Here is a 5,493-nt window from a genome sequence, read left to right on the forward strand (position 1 = left end):
ATGAGAGTTTGTAATGAAATGATAGAGTGGAACATGAACTCAGTGGGAGTGTGGTCCCTCGTTGGCCATACTAAACAAACGATGTTTGCAGATACCGGACTGTGCTTGACGATCAAAGCCAGTCGGTTGGAAAAAATCCATGTTACCTGAGCATAAAGAATAAACCGAAAAGGGTTCTAATGGGTTAGCCCTTGATGAGATCAGAGAATATGCGCCTGGATGAGTGAGCCGAAGGATTGTGTGACCCTTGTGTGTGATGGTGGCCTACAAAGACGGGGGTCAAAACCTCTTCCATGTATCATCACATGACATACATATCGATAGATCGTTCGGGAAAGCCAGAAATCCACCTTTTAGGGTGAAGCATATGCATGTGCGAGAGATACCCTTATGCATCATAGGAGTTATGGTCGCATTAGGTCTAGGTGACATTGACTCGTCTCTAGGGGACGACCTGAAATCCACAGACTGGGATTGCGATCCCTTGGCTCATCAACCAAATTTTGATGACCCGTTAATGAGCCCCTGCTTGAACTCTGGATCATGAAAATACTTGATCGGTCTGATACAGCAAGTGTAGTCTGTAGTCCACATTCGAAGGTGGAGTGCCTCATGATTGTTGATTCCTAAACCATATGGATCTTTTTTCCATCAAATTAATTTAATTGTGTTTGTTTTATGATGGAAATTATTTTAAGATTATTATTTGAATTTTTATGAACCCCTGGATATTTTATTTGTAATTTTTGGATTTATAAAATTAAAGAAATTTATTTTACAATTGTTTAAATATTCAAATAATATTATAAAATCCTTTCACTAATTTTAAATATATAAAAATATCATGGAGGCCCATTGTGCATATGGGCCTGCCATATTTTTAGAAGGTGGGGCCCATGAGTGCCTCCCTTGGGTGGCACGCCCCACCCTTATTCTCTTTTCTATTTTTTGGTGATATGGCATGTGGCCATATGGTTGGAAGATATTGACTAAATATTGACTTGATATATCTTTGAAAGATTTTGTAGAAAGATTGAGTAGACTTGTGCTATTTTATGGTATACACAATATTTTGATTAGATTTGATTTATTTAATTTCTATTGATGAGAAAATAGTTCGTATTGTAAATTATAAAATTTCAAGTTCCAAAAACGGTGCACATCAAGCAAATTTATAAACCCTTAAAAATCTTGAAATTGGATGGTCTGCACTACTTTTAGGAAGCCTAAGCCAATTTTTCTGTCATATCTATATATATTGAGGCCGAAATGATCAATTTAAGAGTTTTCTAGCTTCGAAACAACATTTTCAATTGAATTTTTGAGAGAGCAAATATATCATGCTCACTCGGGAACATAATTTGCTTTTATTCCCTCCATCACTAGATAATTATTCTCAAAAAAAAAAAAAAATTGAAATTTGAGCTTTCTAACACTTAGATTTCACTCTCCAAATAATTACATGGTTTCCATTTAATCTTGAGACATTATCTTTTTCAAGTGCTTAAAGGATATAATTAGGGAATTATTTTCTATTAAGAGTAATATATGTATTGAAGAGGTTATATCCCCAAAATTTGGGGTCCTAAAACTAATCCCGGATGGGGTTTTATCCGAGGGTGTAATTGAATAATATACTCGTAAGGGCGTAATATATCTTTTGGCTTCTTGAGATGCACTTTCCAAGAGATATTTTTTTTCCTTCACTAATTTACTAAATAAAAAAGAAATAGCAACTAGTGCATAAAGATGCGAGTAATAAATCGAAATTAATGGGTACAAACGCAGTTGTTGCAGTAGAATGATAACCTTCAAATCATTAATGCTAAAATTAAATATAAATGAGGATAGCCAACAAAGTAGTAATCGTAATACAGAAGACCATTAATACAAAAGTTCGGGTCTTTAGGCTACTCGTTTGAAGAAAAAAAAAGTTCCCTTTTCTCCTTCCGATTTTATATACTGCAAAAACGACGTTTCACTTTCATATATTCGAGGCGTCAAAAAAGCGTCACTTTCTTGACACCCGGTTACTTCCGTCGCCAAAAGGGACGCTTTTCGCAATAAATTTCCTCGCTTTCAGTGAAAACCGCCTCCCCCTCCCTTTCTCTCCTCTCAAACTCCTCTCCCCCCACTGGGCTTTTTCCGGCGACCTGCCTGAATAATGGCTGGAAAATTTTGCCCACACGCATTCTTCCTATGCTTCTTGGCCTCTGTACTAATATTCCCTGCCAAAGTTTCGCCGGAAAATCGAATTTCCGACCAAGTTTTGTACAGTTCGCCGCCTCCTCCTTGTGAATACCCATGTATTCCTCCTCCAGCTTCAGACATTAATTGCCCTCCTCCTCCACCTTCCCCATATACCCCTGGCTCCGGCTCAAATTCTCCGCCTTATACCCCTGGAATGCCCTTTTTGTATCCCCCTCCTCCTTATTTTAATTTCCCTGCACCACCCCCACCCGATAAAATTATGCCCTATTTTCCATATTATTACAGCAGCCGTCCCTCTTCTTCTTCTTTGCCTTTGGTTCAAGGGAAGTGGAAATTGCTCTTTCTCATGGTGCTTTTGGCTTTCTTTCTATAATGTAAGTAATGAAAAAGTTTCAGATTCTTACTAAAATTTTAACCTTTTCTTATTGCTAGTTTGCCTACAATTTTCTTTTCTGCTTTTCTGTTACGTATTTCCTTTTCTTTCCTGCTTCCACTTTTGTGTAGAAATGGATCTTTGGGTTGTTAATTCAAGAAATGTAGATAATGAGATTGCTTACTTTCGACACAAAGTCATAGTCATCATTGATGGTTAGACCGCTAGATTGGTTAAGGATGTGTTATTGTTTGAGTAGAAAGTCCAAAATAAAATTTTTCGAATAATGGGACACATTTTGATGTATTGAATTTCATATCTAATAGCTAAATGTGGATGTAACTTTTTTGTACTAAAAATAAATGGTCTCAAAATATACGAGTCCTTTAGTTTCTTGGGGGATAGGTGAAAGGCATAGGCATTTTCGGGATGCCAATGCAATGGATTCTAAAAAGAGGAAAAGAGAATTGGCACTTCCATTTGTTTTCAAAGTTCAAGTAACGAACCTAAAATGAATGGCATAACAAATAAAAATATCTAGATTTGCTACCATCAAGGAAAAAAAGAATGGAAGTTTTCTAATTTTTTAAGAATATTTTGTTCAATTTTACTGATTGTGCTCGAATAGCATCAACCAATGCATCAAGTTTACTGATTTTTTAAGAGTATTTGTTCAACCAATGCATCGGTTTTGTTCTTTCTTCTAGTTTGCATTGGTAGGGAGTTTCTTCTTTGAAGTTTGAACATTGTTGATATCGAAGGTGAAATGACCAATTTTTGGGTTTTTTTTTTTTTTAAATTGGCATAATATTCATTTTTGGATGGTGCCAATTTAAATGGTACTTAATTATTATCCATCGAATGCAAAGGGAATATTGAAATTTACGGGCATTGCCCATTCGAAGGGCATAATGGTCATTTTTGTGCAATAAGGTTGTAAAAGTGGTTAGTTTTTGTGTAATTACTGGGCGATTTTTTATTACTACATCCATTAAAAGTATGGTCTTGATAGAGTTGAATGACAAGCTAAGATTCATGTAGCCGATCGTCAAATAGCTAAAAAAATATTAAAAGGTGTAATAGTAAGTTGACACATAGAATGCACTTAGGGGTTTTTTCAAAAATTTGAACGGTGAATGGTCATAGACAACTCATTATTTAACGGTATAACGGTCAATTTTCGTTGGGATGTCCCTTTTCATCTTTGAGTGAGTTAGGGTGCCCTTGTTATTTTCTGAATTCTCAGTTACCCTTTTGATCATTGCGTGACAGGGTGATAAGGACCGTCCGATGCTGATGGGGGGTCTGGACCATCAATGCGCCAAGCAAAACTATTGATGGTGACACGCGTCCAACCAGTACCAGCTCATCCATTCTTCACCGACGGCCTGATTGAGATTTTGAATAGCTAAAAGTAAGTCCGGACCGTCCGTTGTCGCAACTCGCAAGAAGGGCGTTTCTGATATGGAATATAATAAAAGGCATTATTATGAGTGGTTGGTACTCTAGTTAGGTAGGGGGGAGAGGGATGCATGCGCGATTTAATACTAAGGGAAAATATGTTTGAATTGAAAGCAAAGCTTTGTATCATGCTCAACAACCTTTCATTAAAATTTGAATTACCTCTATTTCCCATTCTCTCTTTTTCAAATGCTATCTCATTTCCCTCTTTTCTTTCCTTCTTCTTGTTGCCCAAATTGATTAAAGGGTCTTATGTTAGAAATAATGCTCCCCATTAGAAATCTTGTCGAGAAAATACAATTTTGGTGATTCGGACTCGAAAATTTAATTGTGCCCTTGATAATGAAATTTGAATTAAAAAATGGTGCAGATCTGACAGATTTGTAAATACTTCCCTAACGAATATTTTCAAGGGCTTGAAATTGAATTTTTTTTTCTTTTTTGAAGGGTTTTTTAGTTTCAAAATTGCATTTTCAGACAGAGTATTGAGGTGAGCCTTTAATTTTCACTGAAAATTCAGGTCTTAATCTTAAGGTCTTTCTCATAATAAAAATAGTTTCAAACTAGAATAACTATGGTATTGTCTATGAAGAAATCATTTATCTTCTTGTACATGGAAGTCACAACTATTCACACTCATTAGATGCCAAATTGTATGGTTTTAGGTGAGTCACGAAGTCCCAGAATTTTTTTTGTTTTTGAATTTTTTGTATATTCAATGACATTATTACAAACACCCATTTTGAAATTTAAAAGACAAAAATGATTGTGACCTCTATAGACAAAAAATAAATGGTCCCTTTATAGACAATTCCTTTTTATTATTACTTAGCTCCAACTTTCAAATGGAATTAAAGAATGCAATATTAGGATCTTTCTCCTAGTTTGTTTGGCACTCTGATGCCTCGTTGTTTTATTTTTTTTATAAGACAAGACTTTTAAAGGAATTGCATATTTAAGTTTGTTTGATCCCTACGAGACATACACAACGCTTTAGCTAGTACATGAAAGTGTATACCATGATTCTGTTGCTATCACTAGCTGTATGCATCGTGCGATGCATGTGAAGATCCTAGACGTGCCCAATTAGGTGAGATTGTTTAATTAGATCGAGCTACTTTGAAATCCAATTGTATTTTACGTAGCAGTCCAAAGGGTTGGTTCACTTTTGGACATGCTTCATTTGCTTTACTCTTCTTTTTCGGATACATTTGGCATGGTGCTAATAATTTGTTTAGAGATGTTTTTGCTAGTGTTAATTTGGGACATTTTTAAAATTATTAAAAAAAATTACCATGCACATTGAGTGGTTTGTGTTCTGCATGATGCGTGAGACACAAGATTGACTACTAAGTGCACTTATGTAATACTTTGTGCACATGTGTTTTGGGGAACATAGTGCAAATCATATGGTACAAAAGTGCACAATGCTTACCATAAGTGTAGGC

At 35.6% G+C, this 5,493-nt stretch overlaps 1 long non-coding RNA gene across 1 annotated transcript; it reads left to right on the top strand.

Moving 5' to 3' along the window:
• The first annotated feature begins 1,868 nt into the window (after window positions 1-1,868).
• On the top strand, window positions 1,869-4,222 carry LOC148779004 (uncharacterized). Its single transcript, XR_016048685.1, has 2 exons — window positions 1,869-2,585; window positions 3,857-4,222. It is a non-coding gene; the product is annotated as an uncharacterized LOC148779004 (long non-coding RNA).
• The last annotated feature ends 1,271 nt before the right edge of the window (window positions 4,223-5,493 follow it).

This window comes from Amborella trichopoda, chromosome 13, assembly GCF_054954075.1.
Source record: "Amborella trichopoda isolate Santa Cruz 75 chromosome 13, AtrichopodaSantaCruz75HAP2 v2.0, whole genome shotgun sequence".
Classification (NCBI taxonomy): Eukaryota; Viridiplantae; Streptophyta; class Magnoliopsida; order Amborellales; family Amborellaceae; genus Amborella; species Amborella trichopoda.